The 20,262-nt window shown below is 42.2% G+C and overlaps 1 long non-coding RNA gene across 1 annotated transcript in view; it reads left to right on the forward strand.

Moving 5' to 3' along the window:
- The window catches only part of LOC144891551 (uncharacterized), a 58,326-nt gene extending 54,612 nt beyond the window's left edge, over positions 1 to 3,714 (forward strand). Inside the window, exons 2-3 of the long non-coding RNA XR_013622985.1 lie at positions 1,540 to 1,646; positions 2,492 to 3,714. This is a non-coding gene — a long non-coding RNA (uncharacterized LOC144891551). The remainder of the gene's footprint in view (positions 1 to 1,539; positions 1,647 to 2,491) is intronic.
- Positions 3,715 to 20,262: the final 16,548 nt, after the last annotated feature.

Raw genomic sequence — 20,262 nt, forward strand, 5'->3', positions numbered from 1 at the left:
CGAACTATTCACGAAGAGACCGATCAACTCAAGACAGCTATCAACTCACGTGGAAACATGCCGTTTCTCTTTTTCTCTGGTGCTTTTCCTTCCTCTTCTTCACACTTGCGCTTCAAACACAGTCCTACAGCAACAAGCAGCAGAGCTTCCTCTTCAATATCAAAAGCTTCCTCTTCATCAATGGACAGGACAGGTTTCAGAGCTTGCTGGTCCATCTTCTGTTACTGACCTATGGGCAAGAACTGCTGGCAATACATTTCAAGGCATTTATATACTGCCCAAGTGTCGGTCGGATCGCCGGTCGCAAGATAATCGCGCGACATATGTACAAATTTCGCATGAATGTCGCACGACGTTCATTATTCGCGAAATATGCGCAAAATGTCCGCACGAATGTTGCCCGAGATTCGTCCAACATTCGTGTTGTTCGCATTTTAGTCGTGTGTTCTTCGTGTATGTGGACTGGCCATAGTTCGGCAACGCTACACACGACATTCGCCCATACGTTGTGAGAACTGCGCACAAACTGCGCAAGAATGGTTTACGGCTCCATTGTCGCGACACATTCGGAGAAAAACTTCTCCGAATGTTGGACTTTGCCATTTTTTCGACATTCGCATCCTTCGCGAGTCCCGTGAAAACCCACCTTAAGGGCGGGGCAGGGCTTCAATTGGGAGGCGCGATTTATTTTAACATCCGTTAAATATCACACGCAAATCATCAAAATCTAAACAGTATTTTCAGAATTTCAATTTTAAAAAACCACATCACTGTGATTTGATGATTTGCGTGTGATATGATTTAACGGATGTTTTTATGAATCGTTTAAAATAAAAAAAGCCTTCAATTTCTGATATTTTGCCTTTTCATTTGGGCCTCCCAATTGAAGCCCCGCCCATAGGGCGGGTACCGTTGCTAGTTCGGGTTAATTTTATCTTCAGGAGCGATCGAGGCAGCGGCCTATTGCCCATACACCGCCCAAATAAAGGAATTTGTCAGTGAGAACATGTTGCATGCTTGGAACAAGATCACCAATAGGGTGGGTACTCTGCTATGGTATTAACAATCATAAAGTTAACAACGTAACCCACCCCTCCCCACCTGGTGGCTCCCGTATGGAATGGCCGTGGTGCTTCTACTATTAAATATCAGCTGTCAGCTGTCAGCCACAGCACATCACTCCACCATCTTCCTTCCTCCTGCTGCTGCTCTCTTCCTTCGCTCCTCCCCCTCGTTCCTTCCCACACTGTCGATCTGCATTCATAAAGTAGATATTGATGTAACCCGACCTCAGCCGTTCATTACTGTTCTTCTTTGAATTATCGACGATTCTCGGTTATTGACATTGTGCCGGTCGGCGACTTCCGTGAATTATCGGTTCACGGAGTTGATTGGTTGAACAAATGTTTCCGTTTAAAAAAAAAAAGTTGTTACGTGAGAATATTCGGATGATCCTTTTGAGATGACTGTGATAAGTAAAATACTTATAATGCATTTAGAGCAAAAACTTTTAAACTCCCATGATCCTCATCGTCACAGGTTCCGCCATCTTGATGCGAGCCATGCCGTCGATGGCTGATGAGTCGTGGACATTGGGACTCGTCCGTTATCTCTACCATTACATGTCCGTGTAGCTGTCACCGGAGGTGAGTGTTGCATTGATCACGCTACGGCATAATGTATGTTTGTTTTAATTGACTTTCGTCTGTTATGGCTGTAATGTTCAATGAAAATACGAATGTGTGGCGGGCACAAGGGGTAATAATTCCGCGCACCAGTGGGTGGCGGGAGCGCCCAGGCGGGGACCGATGGTACATGCCCCGCCCTTCGACCGAGCGGCCACACCCGGGGCTAGGCGTGGCCTCGGCACATATATGCGGGCTCTAAGCTCGAGCGACGAGCCCGCTCAGTGCTGCAGTTCGAGCTTTCGTAATAAAGACTCTTTTGGTTTTATCAAACGCGTTGTGGCCTACCTCTTTGGCAAGCAAGTTGTGTGTGCAGCACCACACTTCAAATGCTCAGGGTATCCATATTGTATCCATCTTGTTCTGGATCTTGTTATTTTAACTGATACATTCAGTTATATTCATTAATAACAAGAAGTACTTACTATATGTATTGTACATTTATTAGAGAACAATTTTACTATTGGTTACCGGTTGATTTATGGTAATATTATTCCTGGTCAACAACTGAATAATTGTAGTCATTAGTGAAATTGGAATGTTGAATTGTTATTAACTATGTCTTTAATGGTTAACGATAATATTTTTATTAGTTAACACCTGAATTAATGAGACCAGATAGTTGATCGGAATTGTTCAATTGCTCGTATATTGCATTGGTAAAGTATTTACTCTTCAACTGTAGTAAATTGTAACGGTAATGGTAACGGAGTTTATCATTGAATACATGTAAGTATTGCCCTGAAGTTTGTAAGTTCCTAAATTGTCAACGATTGCATCCTGACAGTTTTCATTGTGTCTTTAAGGTTTTTCATCCATCTCCACCTGCAATGCTCAATAAACTGTTGAAGCCAGATCAGTTGTTCTCATCTCGCCTTACACACACTGTGCAGTCGATAAATAAGTTTTTCCCTTTAAAAGCCCTCAAAATAACAGACAAATGTTATCTCACCCCTATAACTCCAAGGGTCGTGTCCAGCTTGTGCCCACATGCATTGTGTCGACCCAGCACCCTTCATGCACTGATGTATCTCTCAATTATATTGATAAATCCCTAATCCCCCAATGATGCTAACATAACCCGTTCAGACTTTTGTCTCGTTATGGTTGTTTCCCATTCTGTCTCTATGTGATGTATCCGCATGATTAAGTGTTGAAAAGCAAGACAACACCAAAGTCGGAGCAGCATGTTCATTCCCGGTATGCGGTATGCACTCACTTCGCATGCCTGCTTGGTCGCTGCACTCAGGAACATGGCCGTCTCAAATTACAAACCTTTAGGGTGCGTCAGACGTTTTTGGCGGTTTGTAACTGGAAGCTTTGTCCATTATGTGATGTTTTTTTCTTTGGGTTTCATGTGTTGCACTATTTGGTACACTCACAACACAGTTGACCATGGTTTTGCTCTCATTTCGGGCTCATCAGTATGACATACCAAACGACTGTTTACCTGTGACGATGTAACCAAGTCGGTTAAATTATGAATACACCTCTTGGCATGGTAAAGCAGCAAGGTACAGATAGCATCCCATATCAGCTAAAGCTGCATGATTTGTGAGCACCAATGGCCGTGTGCCACACGAGCACATTGTCTCTGCCTTGATGCGCTCCAGCCAGGAGGTGGGGTTGCAGTTGGGTGTAATAATATAAACAGAAGGTAAGTATAACATGTTTAGCCCAAAAGGGCTGTTAATGTTGAAAGGTTGAAAGGTCCAAAAATTATGCAGTTATCCTTCCGTGACATAACAACGTAAATCAGGAACTGGGTAGATTGTGATTGTACATAGCGGGTCAATAACCAGTAAACAACGACCAATTAGTCTGTGTGAGTTCCTAATATAACATACTCACATTGTTAGAGGAAACATGTAACCAGCACTTGCAGAGGAACATATTAATGAATAGATTCCTTTTCAATAATTGATACCTGTGAGGATGGATTATTTATGATGTTGTTGTCGGGAGTATGTGCATGTGTATCTAAAGGTTGTTTTATTTTCCTAAAACTTCAAAAACAGATTTGTAACACATTTGACTGATGGTCGTGTTCTTTTGATGTAAATAATTTAAATCTGTTTGGTTTATGAAACCTGATCACTTTCAAACCATGTCTCTCTGATTTGTATTTGTGTTAAATGCCCTACTTGGCCTTTTGCCTTTCAAGCTGCAGGCATTTTTAATGGAGCTTCAAATTCAAGTGAATACCTTGTACCCCAAATGTGTAAGGAAACCCCTTGAGGGTATATGAAGGTTAGAAAATAGTGTTTTTAGAAAGTTTCTCCCAATAGCATGTTTCCCTTTGGTAGTTGGACTTCTGCCTATCAAATCCACATGAACACATTCTAGACAGTCCCAGCGTACCAGCTTGGAAAGCTAAATATATTTTAGACTAGCAAATAGATACCCAGGAATGCAGGGTCGTTTAATGACGGGAATATTAAGAAAGGGATGAGAGAGAGGGGGGAGGGAGTGGAGGGGTTGCAAGGAGAGGTAGGGGAGAGAGTCGGTGTAGTGGAGAGAGGTGGGGCAGAGAGTGGAGGGAGTGAGGAGGATGGGGGAAGGAGGAGGGGGCAAGGAAGGAGAGGTAGTGAAAGGAAACGTACCCGGCATAGTCTGCATCCCTCCCCCCTCCCACGCCAGCCCTTCTCCACCCTTTCCCTCCGTCTTCCCACCCCACCTCCCCCTGGACTCCCACTCCACCCCTTCCCTTCCCCCCCACCTCCTCACACCCCACCCCCTCTGGACTTTCACCCCCACTCCTTCCTCCTCCCAGCCCACCTCTGGACTCTGACCCCACACCTTCCCCTCCCTCCTCCCACCACACCCCACCTACGGAGTCCCACCCTAGTGGCATATATGATCATTTTGCAAGTAATAATGTAGTGCAGTGCAGTATTGAGGTTTGATAAGCAACTCCCCCCTTTTTTTGGAATGGTACAATCAACAACTCCCCCTTTTTAGTAATAGTACAATCCACACTTTTAATAGGGAAATGGGTAAAGTGAAACGGGCCATAACATCATGGACGTAAGAATAGCACTCAAAGTTGAGCATCAAAGTAATTTATAATCATCAAAGTCAAAAGTCAAATAAAGCAAATGAAAGGTAAGAGAATGGTGAACAGCTGGGTGTTCCATTACCAAGCTACTTGTAGAGTGCTTGCCAAGCGGATTAAGCACTCAAGCAAGCACTTCCAATGAAAGTTGAGATTCCTGGAATGACAAACAATCTCCAAATGGGACAAAGAAACACTTTTTAGGAGTCTGAACTGCTGCTAAGGTCAATTCCGCAGTTAATTTTTTTAAATTTGATTCAGGTGAGGAGATTATTTAGCTTATTGCATGTTAGATGTAAAACCTGTGCGTTAATTAAATAAAGGCACGAATACTGGCATTTATAAGCATTGCGATGGATACAGGAATTTAAGCATTGCGTTTATAAGCTTATACAGTTTATAAGCATTGCGATTCATAGGTATGAAGATCAGCGATATTACTATTTATAGATATGAAGATTTATCATACAGAAACGGGCCTGTTCCAAGGCAAGGTATATTTGAGGTGAGCGGACAAAATGGCGGAATTAAGACCCCGGGCTGAATGCAGGCTGACCAAAGGTAAGCCTGTTTCTAGTTTAAGCGATGAAATCTTCAAAACCAATCTTCAAATGAGGTGTTTAACACACCCAAACACCCAGTTTTCATTCATACACTAACCTTGGCCTTTGATTAGTATGCATATGAAGTTTAGGGCCGCTAGGTTTCATGCTTTTGGAGTTGTAGAGAAGACACACACACACACACACACACACACACACACACACACACACACACACACACTGCTTTTTATTTTTGTAGATACAAAGATCATGGCAGAGTTAGATTATAGTGGAGAGAGGACAGGACGGAGAGAAGCAGGCACGCAATATTTGGACACAAACAAGACTGGAGTGAATAAAGCAACAGGCAGACAAAAAGTTTTGCAAAATTACAAAAGTTCATGGGTAGGTATGAGAAAACGCATCAGATGGAGGTGTGGACCATGCGAGAGATAAGCTTATATTGTTGTGGCTTCATCATCCAATATTGTGGGTCATGCTGGCCAAATCGATCCAGACGCTCGGAGCCAGATAAGGCCTAATTGCACCTATTCTTAGCTCAATTTGGAACGTCCATAGATGATCGGGCAACATGTCAGATTTCTCTCCATGCTGGTGACCTCAAAATGGTGGTGTGAATAGTTTGCCACACCCCAACTGAGGAGTAATTTACATCGAACATCAAGCGTTCCATTCAAAACCATTCTCTGAGGGGTTACAAAAGCCAATGCGGCTGTTTTTCTAGTGATTGTGACAGTTTGAATAACTCAAGAATACAAAGTGAATTTATAAAGTGTATTGCAATGGGGAGAATGACAGGGAAAGCACACCAGGGTTCATTTGCGATATAATTAGACTCAATTGGGACGCATGCCCAGGGAATCACATGCCACAGCAGGGGAAGACCAGAAATAATCACAAGACAGGAATACTTGTTTACGGTCCATCAGGGCACCGCAAAGTCTCAGCAGCTTGTCCTGGAGTGGGTGAGAGACAGGCAGATATTGCAACCCAAGCCAAGTTGTACGGGGTACGAGGAAGAGGCCGCTGGTTCAATTTGGACAGTAATCATGTGGGGGGTGGTGAGGGCTGCAGGATCCACCTCTACGTGGCATATCCTTCTCCCGTGAACTCCAACTCAGGCGGACCCGGATTTTAGGCCACTCCCCCTTTTGACCCCTTGGCTCTTGCTCCACCTGGTAACATCACTTGGCTCTGCCTGTCTCTGTGCTGATTGGTGGGCACAGCATCAATCAAGCTGAGGCCTCACACCCTTAAGCGTCTCAGCTCACCTTGAAGGTTCAAAAATAGTGGAACCATGCCAAAACTTGTGCCTCAGTCAGTCCACAAGGCCGCTTTCCTGATAAAGAACATATAAAGGACAGATTACAAAGGATAAAACATTAAAAATGGCTTCTGAGAGAAGCAGTTTTAGGCGCAAACATTAGGATGGGCGACGACAAGCTTTCTATACAAATACAACAACAACAACATGCATTTTAAGGCAATTTTCCCTGCAAGAGCGGGGGTTAGCCTTGCGGTCCCCATGACAATCTTCTCCATTTTGTCCCATTTTCTGCATCTCCCCTTGTTAACCCACTGGCCCGCATTTCTTCTTCGACCATCTTTAGCCAAGTCTTTCCCGGTCTTCCCCGTCCTCTACTTCCTTCTACATTCATTTCCATCACTCTTCTCAACCACTTCACTTTCATCCTTCCTCAACACATGACCAAACCATCTCAACCTGTTCCTCTTCACAGCATCAATCACAGGCTCTATTCCCATCATCTTTCGCAATTCATCAAAGCTTTCTATACAAATATAGATGAATATTTTATTACAATAAATTTACTTCACTCTCATGCTGAAACATGCACATAGGAAATAACTATTTCAAATCTATACAGTTTAACCCTTAGAAGTCGGCATTAGGAAAAAAAATGAATGAATGATCGTTTTAAGGCCATTTTCCCCGCTAGAGCGGGGGTTAGCCTTGCGGGGCCCACGACAATCATGGTTCCCTGTTTGAGGCAATGTTTTTTTATGGCCGGATGCCCTTCCTGACACCAACCCTTGGTCGCCTCTTACGATGCGCAGGGATACGGTGTACCTATTCTAAATCGGGGTACACACCGTGGTCATTCATCCCAGCAAGCTGGTACTCAATTTGCTGACCTCGGAAGGATGACAGGCTGAGTCAACCCCCCTGGCGTTAATTCAGCGATCGATCGGGATTCGAACCCAGGATCCTAGGATCCCAAACCGGCACCCTAACCGCTAAGCCAACACCAGGCTATATATATATATCAAAATTACAAAAGCTCATGGATAGGTATGAGGAACAGCATGAGATGGAGGTGTGGACAATGGCCTTGAAAGACTAGAAATAAATATTTGGTTGAACTGACTCAGGGAGGTCCATATATGATAGAAAATGGCTGATAAAGGATTGGAAGTGAACTGAAATGCTAAACTTGAGTACGGTAACAAGAAGGAGGTCACTTGAATAATGTGTGTGACCTGGAGAAGCTGGGGATGGGTAGAATTTAAAAAGATTCCCCCCGCCCCCCTCCCCTCCAGCCGACTTGCTTCAACGAGCGAAGAAGACCCTGAGTCCCACACTCTTGGTGGGAGATAATAATGGGTCCATGGGCCTCAGACTTGGTTCCTGAGAGAAGCTTGGTGAATTGCAGTCTTACTGGAGTTATTAGACGAATGTGGAGAACCATATGTTATGGCAATGTTGGAATGGCAACCTTATGCAATACGACTGGACAGACATAACACTGCTGACCACTCTTATTGTCCTGGCCACATTAATAACTGGAAAAGAAAACCTTTCAACGTAATTATGACATCACAGATAAATAACTTTCAGATAAGTAACATAACAGGCTAAAACATTCTAGTACCTTCCGGAATACCCAAGATAGCAAATAGATACTTTGTCCAAACTGAATATAATGTGCTGATGCCATTGCAGGTTCTGTTTACTCTTTTGTAGAGAACAGCCATTGCCAGAGAGCATTTGAGTTCAAACAAGTTATATAAACAGTTTGGAATTTACTCAGAGGACATAAATTAATCCCATCGGCCATTACACAAATGGTCACCTGTTTGGCACTCCCACCTGAGCCCACAGCACATAATGCTGCAATCCCAGATTCATATCCTAAGATGTCCCCTCCACCACCTTTATTTGCTAATACCCTTGTAATTGTGTGGAATTACATTGATTTCTCCTAATTTCCTTGTTTTGTACATGGTGATTTTATCTATAAATATGGTACAGTTTGAAATTTTTTGTAAAATACGTGGTTTACGAACACGCTTTAAAATTTCGTGTGTATTTTGTCTCTTAAGACAGTTACGTCGCGACCTCCAAGGTCACTCATCCAACCGGGCGATATGTTTTCCTGATGTTTATGAGGGCAGTCCATTTTCAAGGGAACCAGGCTACAATGATGGTATCATGACCTCAACGGAAATGATAAACAAACCTTGGTGGTGCAAGATAGTCGGTGGTGTAAACAAAGATGGTGTAAACGGTCATGGGCGCACCATCCACCCAAGACTTGTAGTTCAAAACTCCATTGGCATCAGGAGAGCATCTGCGTAGTGTCTGTGCAGCCGGAGTGTGCACAGTCAAAATGTTGCTTTTTTTTCCAGGTGTCAGCCAAAAGTCCCCCCCCAAAAATGACATGGCGCAGAGCTAGTCTTTCTTATGTAGTTCCCAGCCCATGTCACACATTCCTTCTTTTTTTTTTCTTTTTTTTTTTTTTCTTTTTTTTTGTACACAAGATCGAGGCTCATGTAAGAGTTAAAAAAATAAATCACAAAAAGACAAACTGACAAATTAAACATGATAAAGGGAGCGGGAGACGAGATGGAGAGCAGAGCAGGGACATCGTGAGATCCGGGGGAGGGAGAGTGCTTGCGGGGAGGAGGCATGGGAAGGGGAGGGGGGAATGTGAGAGGTAAATAAACACATGGACACTGTTAGGACTTCCAGGAAAGAAGTTGGTATTTCAAAAAAGTGGATCTGGGGTGAATTAATGGGGGTAGAAAAGATCAAGGTTTTGGATGGGGTAAGATAAGGGAAGCGCTTTCTGATGCCATTGGAAAACCGGTCGTGATTTTGGCTGCGAAACTTTTTGAAAACGGAATGAGTTTTTTTTCCCCCACCACTTTGGAACAGCGGCGTTGCGTTATTTCCATTTTAAAGTTGGAAATGTGCGATTTGCTGATGGCAAAACAAGCTGAGTCTAACGTGCCTTGGGCCGAGAGATTATGGAGCATTCGGAACACGCTGTGATGTTTATTCACTGCTGTGTCGCCAAATCCGCCTCTTTTGAGACTTCTGACGACACGTTCCATGGAAAGGTTCCAATGGCAGGTTCCCTTTTATCTCGCTGCTTCCTTGCCAAACGCATACAATTTGCACTCTCGGCATGGTAGCGTGCTCGGCAGGGTGATGTTTCCCTGTGGATGTAATGTACGAAGTACACAGAGGTAAATCTCACATTTGATGCAGCGCCTGAAGGAAGGAATACAGTTTGAAACACGTCTGTCAATGTGGTGGGGACGTTAACTCGGCTGTCCCAACTGCTTGCACATGTGCTTGAGGACGTGCAAAGGTTGCAATTGGAGTTTATCCCAAATCCATGCTCCCAATTCCGTGCGTGGGCAATTTAAGTTGATCCCGTCACTTAATTTGAGACCCATCCTAACAGAAGAATTCCATGAATAGTGAGCTTCAAATGAGTGAAGAGGGCAGGTGGAAATTAAAGTAACATTAGTTGCCTCTTCTGTTGTTATTTTGTTTTGTTTTGTTGTGTTTCCTGTACATAGTCGAGGCTCGTGGAAGCGTCAAGTACGAGTACAATGAACGATGTACAAAAGGAGGTACATTAAAATACATCATGTAAATGTTGTTGTCTGTGGTGTTTTTAATGATCCAATGATGATCATGTCCCACTTTGTCTCTGTCCTCCTCCTCTAGGAGATCTTATACTGATGGAAGTTTAAACACCACAGCGTACAGAAGATCCACCCAGACCGATTGTTACTATCACCCGGAGTCTTTCCACCCCACATACCATAAAAGAGCGGTGGTGTAAACACACCATCTAATTTGGAGGTAATATTAATGAGATTAAACGTCTAAAATGAGTTGAAAGCCAATCCAGACCACATCCGTCAAAAACAAAATGGTGCTGGCATCTTCAAAAATTAGGAAATTCCCAGGAACCACCTAAAGGCTTCTTCTGCACAGGGATGATTGCACAGGTGTGCTACACACTATTCCATGTTTCTGTGGTGCGGAATATAAAGGAGAGACCGGAAGGACTTTTTGGTGGCGCATCCAAAGAACACCGCAAAGTGCAAAGAATGAAACCACCCGGAAAGGTCCACTATTGCCAAGCATGGGTTAGGGGCCGGACATTCCTCTTTGAGGGACAATGTGACCATTCTGGCTGAACCCCAAAATCGTGCCACGAGGCGAATAACGGGGGCGAGGCACACCTGGCAAACGAGTTCCCGTCTGACAGAGACTGTAGCTTTATTACAGGGATAGGGGTGGTTGTGGGACTACTGAATGGCCACCCAGATCACCTGATGTGGCACCGGGGGTCATCAGGGATCAACTGTAGAAAACCTGACGACGAGCGGGGTCAAGGGTCAAAGAGAAGTTTGTCCTTAATGAGGGGTCGAGGACCAAAGGGACGTGAGTCGCTTATGAAGGGTGAAGGCCTTCACATGTCCTCTAATGAGCGCAACGGTTTTAGTAACATGGCCTGGAAAATACACACGTCTTTACAGCTCATAAGTCACCCGGCGTGCACACACTACCGCTCCTGCCGATGAAAGCTTCTTGCCCTTTGCCACCACACGGTGTGGAATCTCTTCCGAGGCCTCCCCTCCGCTCGTCGCCATGGCAACGTCGCTATGGCAACATTTCCATGGCGAACCTCTCCGCCGTCGTCTCTCCCCCGCCAGTGGCAACATTTAGCAAAAGCAAAAAACATCTAGCAAAACCCTATGGCAACATTTAGCAAAATCAAGCAAAAGCAACATCTAGCAAAACATCAAGGCAACATCAAATGTGCAAAAAAAACAACAAACAAAAACAACAAAAACAACAAGGTGGAGAACGACAACAACAACAACAACAAACAAAAACATCAAAAAAACATCAAGGCAACATCAAATGTGCGAAAAAAACATCAAAAAAACAACAAACAAAAAACAACAACAAGGTGGAGAACAACAACAAGGTGGAGAACAACAACAACAACAAGGTGGAGAACAACAACAACCAACAAAAACAACAAACAAAAAACATCTCGCAAAAAACATCTAGCAAAACCCTATGGCAACATTGAGCAAAATCAAGCAAAAGCAACATCTAGCAAAACATCAAGGCAACATCAAATGTGCGAAAAAAACAACAAACAAAAACAACAACAAGGTGGAGAACAACAACAAGGTGGAGAACAACAACAACCAACAAAAACATCAAAAACAACTAGCAAAACCTGATGTCAACATTTAGCAAAATCAAGCAAAAGCAACATCTAGCAAAACCCTATGGCAACATTTAGCAAAATCAAGCAAAAGCAACATCGAGCAAAACATCAAGGCAACATCTAGCAAAACCCTATGGCAACATTTAGCAAAACCCTATGGCAACATTTAGCAAAATCAAGCAAAAGCAACATCTAGCAAAACCCTATGGCAACATTTAGCAAAATCAAGCAAAAGCAACATCTAGCAAAACCTTATGGCAACATTTAGCAAAACCCTATGGCAACATTTAGCAAAATCAAGCAAAAGCAACATCTCGCAAAACATCAAGGCAACATCTAGCAAAACCCTATGGCAACATTTAGCAAAATCAAGCAAAAGCAACATCTAGCAAAACCTTATGGCAACATTTAGCAAAACCTTATGGCAACATTTAGCAAAACCTTATGGCAACATTTAGCAAAACCCTATGGCAACATTTAGCAAAATCAAGCAAAAGCAACATCTAGCAAAACCCTATGGCAACATTTAGCAAAATCAAGCAAAAGCAACATCTAGCAAAACCCTATGGCAACATCTATCTATAATTCCAGTAATCTCTGTGTGTTTGTTTGTTTGTTTGTCTGTGACCGCTGTTTCTCGACAACCACGGGTCCGATATACTTTAAACTTGCCAGGTATATTGCTGGGGACCTGAGGATGTGCCTTTTCAAGGTTTCATATTAATCGGACAATTACTTACCGAGCTATGTCCAAAAAACGATTCAACCAATCAGAGAGCAGCGAGCTATCGCGTGTGCCGAACGTGGCGAACACACTCTGCCTCGGATGGCACATTTGAGAGCGTATTCATTTATTTCACGTTTGCAAACTATGTTGGCGCTATGTTGGCGTTAAACTATGTTTTAAAACTAATAAAAACGAATTTGCGATTCATCGTAACTGCGATATACGACCTTCCGGAGCTCCCGTGAGAGCGTGCGCCATTACGGATAGTAATTCAATTAAAAACATAAAAACATTGTCCCAATTCAGTCAGAGCGAAGGGCGTTGTTTTAAGCGAAGAGCGTTTTATTTTTCCCCTTAAATTCAGTCGCCGGACGGTGAAAGCTTTTTTTTGGGGGCAGCTACTGGCAGCCACGTACGGCCAATCACAGGACACGTTGTTGTGTCGACGTGCCGTGTTGTTTTCCCTCGCGGTTTGGAATGTTTTTCCTTTTCATTTTTTTTCTCTTCTCTTTCTACTTGATGATGGTAGCAGTTCTGTACTCGCAAGCCGTTCGCCGTTCGCTTTGGCGTTGCGAATGGACCAAAACATTTCATGGACCAAACCATTTCATGTAAAGCGTTCGCCGTTCGCTTTGGCGTTGCGAATGGACCAAAACATTTCATGTAAATAGAGGGGGGGGGATATAATTTTAGATATATATATAGTACGGGCATGCCCTAGTTTAGCAAAATCAAGCAAAAGCAACATCTAGCAAAACCCTATGGCAACATTTAGCAAAATCAAGCAAAAGCAACATCGAGCAAAACATCAAGGCAACATCTAGCAAAACCCTATGGCAACATTAAGCAAAACCCTATGGCAACATTTAGCAAAATCAAGCAAAAGCAACATCTAGCAAAACCCTATGGCAACATTTAGCAAAATCAAGCAAAAGCAACATCTAGCAAAACCTTATGGCAACATTTAGCAAAACCCTATGGCAACATTTAGCAAAATCAAGCAAAAGCAACATCTAGCAAAACATCAAGGCAACATCTAGCAAAACCCTATGGCAACATTTAGCAAAATCAAGCAAAAGCAACATCTAGCAAAACCTTATGGCAACATTTAGCAAAACCTTATGGCAACATTTAGCAAAACCTTATGGCAACATTTAGCAAAACCTTATGGCAACATTTAGCAAAACCCTATGGCAACATTTAGCAAAATCAAGCAAAAGCAACATCTAGCAAAACCCTATGGCAACATTTAGCAAAATCAAGCAAAAGCAACATCTAGCAAAACCTTATGGCAACATTTAGCAAAACCCTATGGCAACATTTAGCATCAAGCAAAAGCAACATCTAGCAAAACATCAAGGCAACATCTAGCAAAACCCTATGGCAACATTTAGCAAAATCAAGCAAAAGCAACATCTAGCAAAACCTTATGGCAACATTTAGCAAAATCAAGCAAAAGCAACATCTAGCAAAACCTTATGGCAACATTTAGCAAAATCAAGCAAAAGCAACATCTAGCAAAACCTTATGGCAACATTTAGCAAAATCAAGCAAAAGCAACATCTAGCAAAACCTTATGGCAACATTTAGCAAAATCAAGCAAAAGCAACATCTAGCAAAACCTTATGGCAACATTTAGCAAAATCAAGCAAAAGCAACATCTAGCAAAACCTTATGGCAACATTTAGCAAAATCAAGCAAAAGCAACATCTAGCAAAACCTTATGGCAACATTTAGCAAAATCAAGCAAAAGCAACATCTAGCAAAACCTTATGGCAACATTTAGCAAAATCAAGCAAAAGCAACATCTAGCAAAACCTTATGGCAACATTTAGCAAAACCCTATGGCAACATTTAGCAAAATCAAGCAAAAGCAACATCTAGCAAAACCTTATGGCAACATTTAGCAAAACCCTATGGCAACATTTAGCAAAATCAAGCAAAAGCAACATCGAGCAAAACATCAAGGCAACATCTAGCAAAACCCTATGGCAACATTTAGCAAAACCCTATGGCAACATTTAGCAAAATCAAGCAAAAGCAACATCTAGCAAAACCCTATGGCAACATTTAGCAAAATCAAGCAAAAGCAACATCTAGCAAAACCTTATGGCAACATTTAGCAAAACCCTATGGCAACATTTAGCAAAATCGAGCAAAAGCAACATCTCGCAAAACATCAAGGCAACATCTAGCAAAACCCTATGGCAACATTTAGCAAAATCAAGCAAAAGCAACATCTAGCAAAACCTTATGGCAACATTTAGCAAAACCTTATGGCAACATTTAGCAAAACCTTATGGCAACATTTAGCAAAACCTTATGGCAACATTTAGCAAAACCCTATGGCAACATTTAGCAAAATCAAGCAAAAGCAACATCTAGCAAAACCCTATGGCAACATTTAGCAAAATCAAGCAAAAGCAACATCTAGCAAAACCCTATGGCAACATTTAGCAAAATCAAGCAAAAGCAACATCGAGCAAAACATCAAGGCAACATCTAGCAAAACCCTATGGCAACATTTAGCAAAACCCTATGGCAACATTTAGCAAAATCAAGCAAAAGCAACATCTAGCAAAACCCTATGGCAACATTTAGCAAAATCAAGCAAAAGCAACATCTAGCAAAACCTTATGGCAACATTTAGCAAAACCCTATGGCAACATTTAGCAAAATCAAGCAAAAGCAACATCTAGCAAAACATCAAGGCAACATCTAGCAAAACCCTATGGCAACATTTAGCAAAATCAAGCAAAAGCAACATCTAGCAAAACCTTATGGCAACATTTAGCAAAACCTTATGGCAACATTTAGCAAAACCTTATGGCAACATTTAGCAAAACCCTATGGCAACATTTAGCAAAATCAAGCAAAAGCAACATCTCGCAAAACCCTATGGCAACATTTAGCAAAATCAAGCAAAAGCAACATCTAGCAAAACCTTATGGCAACATTTAGCAAAATCAAGCAAAAGCAACATCTAGCAAAACCCTATGGCAACATTTAGCAAAATCAAGCAAAAGCAACATCTAGCAAAACCTTATGGCAACATTTAGCAAAACCCTATGGCAACATTTAGCAAAATCAAGCAAAAGCAACATCGAGCAAAACCTTATGGCAACATTTAGCAAAATCAAGCAAAAGCAACATCTAGCAAAACCTTATGGCAACATTTAGCAAAATCAAGCAAAAGCAACATCTAGCAAAACCTTATGGCAACATTTAGCAAAATCAAGCAAAAGCAACATCTAGCAAAACCTTATGGCAACATTTAGCAAAATCAAGCAAAAGCAACATCTAGCAAAACCTTATGGCAACATTTAGCAAAATCAAGCAAAAGCAACATCTAGCAAAACCTTATGGCAACATTTAGCAAAATCAAGCAAAAGCAACATCTAGCAAAACCTTATGGCAACATTTAGCAAAATCAAGCAAAAGCAACATCTAGCAAAACCTTATGGCAACATTTAGCAAAAGCAACATCTAGCAAAACCTTATGGCAATATTTAGCAAAACCTTATGGCAACATTTCCATGGCGAACCTCTCCGCCGTCGTCTCTCCCCCGCCAGTGCTTGCGATTCTTGTTTATTATTATTATTTTCCCACATTCCCAGTGAACGACGATATTATTCGGAAATATTTTATTGGGATATATTTAAATCCCATTGGAGGAGATATCGACGTTATTATTTAATTGGCCTGGTAAATACGGTTCATTTGAGAACTTTATATCAATTCAGCTGCCCCCCCCCCTTCCAAAAAAGATTTGTTTTTAAAAATACGTTTTCATCAATTTATTGTTTAATTTATCGCTGTGAATTCACCGATTTTAACCCAAATTATAATTCCTTCTCATTTCTTAAAAAATTATAATCTTTTTTTCAAAAATAAAAAATGCATTTCTAAAGACAATCGTCGACTGGATATCTCGAACCAATTTCATGATAAAAAGGATTCGTTTAAACTCGAAAATACTTAATTTTCCTTATGCCAATTATACAGGTTGTGACTGAATATAAATAAATAAAGGGATTTTGTGAACAGGACGTGCATGCTGCGTGTTTATAAGAGGCCGATTAATAAGAGTCAATGTCTGGACAATATGAATGAAAAGGAATCTGAAATAAGTGCGCACGACCACGAGACAATGAATGAACTGAACAACAATAGGGATCAAGTGCGATATGCTAATGAGCGCACGGTCGGAGCGATATTATGACGTCACCGGACTAGCTCCGCCCCCACGCTTTGCAAGCTTCTCACGCAGACTGCTGTAAGAGCTAGAAATGGCGATGTTCGCGACAGCGTCCACACACACAGCCAAATTGGTCCTTCTCCGCTGTCGCGTTTCCCAGGTTTAAGTACAAAAAGCAACATCGACAACACATGCTGCCTGTGCGAACCGAGAGTCGACGAGGTGGTACTCGGGGTTGTTCCCAAGGTGATTCGATACGTGCGTTGAAGTCCTAATGCGAGACGCAGCACGGACGCGACGTACGGAGCTCGATCCGATCACGTGCTCATTGTACTAAAAGTCACCACCACTGTGGCATCGTTTTAATGACGTAGGGTCATGAGTGGTGTTCAACCAACCTACGGACTTGTGATGTACCATCTTCGTAATAAAATACATATATGACCTCATCATCACCATGGAAACAAGCCATCCCAAAAGACTCAATGTCTATAATTGTAGACAATATGACGAACATACAACTATTCTCGAAGCATCTCGACTGGAATGGTGAGGATGTTCCTTTCCTCGGTGACGTCATATATTTTATTACAAAGCAAAGTACACATTATTATGGTTAGGTGGGGCAAACCCCCTTCCTCCACCTCGTTTGTGTACTGTATATATTGGACGTTGAACAGGTAACCATGACCGAAGGTGGGTATCTTCATCTTGGCCACCATTACTCCAAACGAGAATGCCAAACACCGGGCATTCTCAGTTGTACAAACGAGATACATCAATCGAATGCAACCTTTGTGTATAGCCGTGGTGTTCCCATCAACATCACATGATTTATCAAGTATGACGTCATATTGCACTTTAAGGAAAAATTTACAACTTGGAGATGATGTTTTTTTCTGCACATGTTCAAGTGTTGTAAAATGTATGTACTACCCAGCCTACTGAACTCATCCACCAACTTTTTGTCATTACTCGTCCACAACCTTTTGAAGTATCGTACATATATGTATAATAAATAAAAAAAGACAGTGTCCGTCCATCCGTCTGTCCGTCCGTCTCCTCCATAACTCTAAAACCATGAAACCTAGCGCCCCCAAACTTTGCATGCATACACCTGGACCTCCACCAGATTGCAAGGATGAAAAGTGGGTATTTGGGTGTGTTATAACATCCTTTTTGAATATGATTAACGAGGTGCTCATACGAAAACAAGACCAAAAGTCTAACAGCGGCGTAGCCGGGCTTCTAAGGTATTATAAACCACAAACACACATGATTAGCTTTTCAAACAGTCGCTAATGCTGTTTATAACATTAAACAAAGAAATTTTGAGGAATCTCGACATCCATGAGGTAAGTTTTACTTCCAGAACAGAGGGAAGATCTACTGTAATCTATATACCCCACAAGGGTTGGGTATTGACGTGCTATCAAAATACCGAGGCGACTTCCTTACTTTCTGTGGTTGTTAATCCGTCCGTACACCGCTTATCACTGATTCATGAACTATACACCGCTTCAATTCATCAACTTTGTATTAACGGCATTGGGATTAAAATGTTATGGTCATATTTACTATGTTATTATTATTACTATTACGAAAACAATACCTATGAAACGATACACTACTGTATTAAGAAACATGGGCTTAATTTGTCCAAAACGGCCCGAAGGTGAGGCATGAAGCCTAAGGCCTATACGTACCGTTTTGTTGGAAGAGATGTAACGCTGATGCTTTCGATATTGGATGGTGATTTTAACAATCGGTTTGTTTGTGTGTCACACTGAAGGAAAAACGTAAAGGTGGAGCATGGCGATTGTGATATACGACAGGTTCGATGATATGTTCGGCCTGAACCAAATTGGAATCAAAATACCGGAGTGTGGAGAGTCAGCCGCCGTACCCACCGTAATGACATCAGACGTAATCACATCACCCTGTCATGTGACCAGATCCTCAGCTCCGATTGGTATATGTTTGAGGGGACATACATACATACATACATACATACATACATACATACATACGGACAGACAAACACTGTTCTAGACGGCTTTGCCCTATGGGCTACGCCGTAAAAACCCGATGTGGTGGTTCACCAATATGGCGGCTTGCCATCTTGGTCAGCCCACTGCATCTCGCTGGGTTCTTAAGCCGCCATTTTGTTTCGGCCTACTCAAACGTGCCTTACGTCTGTTGTACTGACACCATTACCTGCAGCTACATATCAGTGATCTGACCGCCACCCAGTTCCAGATCCCAGTTAGCAGATCTGCCCCAGCTGCTTCTGCAGTTTTTCCTTGGCAAGGGGCACAATCCTGAATGGGTCTCCACTCCGACGGGGTTATGTAAATAGGTCGAAAGTTATTAAATAAAAATATTGCTTCCATTCTAATGGGTTAGAGTTAGACAGAGCACTTTTCGATTCATACCACCATAAAACTTAAACACCTGCAATCAATCAATCATGCCCATGCAGGATCATATGACATACAATTGTTTTTTGTTACTTGACACTCCGTGAGTGGAAGGAAGCTCCATGGGCCCACTTTTCTTTGAGGATATTTTCGTTTACAGGCAGTTTTTTTTTTCCTAGAATATTGGTTAGAGTTAGTTACAGTGCCTATAGAAAGTCTACACCTCCTTTCAAAAATGTTACCTTTTATTGTCTTATACCCAGGAATTAAATTGCATTAAATCAGACTTGTTCTACTTTTATTTACACATTGTAACCCACAACTTCCAAGTGAAAAACAAACTCTACAAATTTCAGAAAATTACTTGAAAATACAAAACTAGAATATTTTGGTTGGATAAGTGTTCATCCCCCTTATAATAGTAATTGTAAACGAGAACGGCACTCGGTAGAGAGCATATCTCCGCCAGGCTGAACAGTCTATGGTTTGTATCCCACTAATAGGCCGTATCTGTATTCGGACCTCAACCAAAATCTAATCGGCTTGTTCTTGTCACCTAACCAACTCGTCCACCAAGTCTAGTCATAACTCGTCCACAACTTTATTAAATATCATGTTATATATCGCATTTAGCCCAATCTCTCAATGGTGAAGAATCACTTGATAATTAAATAATTATCGTATCCAAATCCATAATCAGATCTTCACCAAAATCGAATATATTGTTGTGGTTCTACGCCGCCCTACTTCCCCTTACAAAAGGGGGGGGGGAGGGGATTAATCCCCTTGTTCTTGCTGGGCCTGACGGAACCGAGGCTTGATACGTCCCTTCTGGACAAACGTGGAGTAGGGTCTCGGGACCACTTCTCGCTCGTACCTAAGTCCCCGCGCTGCCCTGGAAGCGAGGAAACAAGCCTCGCATGAACCACGTGTGGTTTGTGTACGCCGAGCGGATTGAGTACCACGTGGTCCATTCCCCGGAATTTACCGTGGTCCCCCGGCAGTCCATTCCTCACTATGAGGGGCAAATTTTAACCTTTATTAAACTCACTGTGCAAACTCAAAACCGCAACAATATTCATCCTTGTCACACACATAACCGCT

Source organism: Myxine glutinosa, chromosome 4 (genome assembly GCF_964187855.1).
Source record: "Myxine glutinosa chromosome 4, kmMyxGlut1.1, whole genome shotgun sequence".
Classification (NCBI taxonomy): Eukaryota; Metazoa; Chordata; class Myxini; order Myxiniformes; family Myxinidae; genus Myxine; species Myxine glutinosa.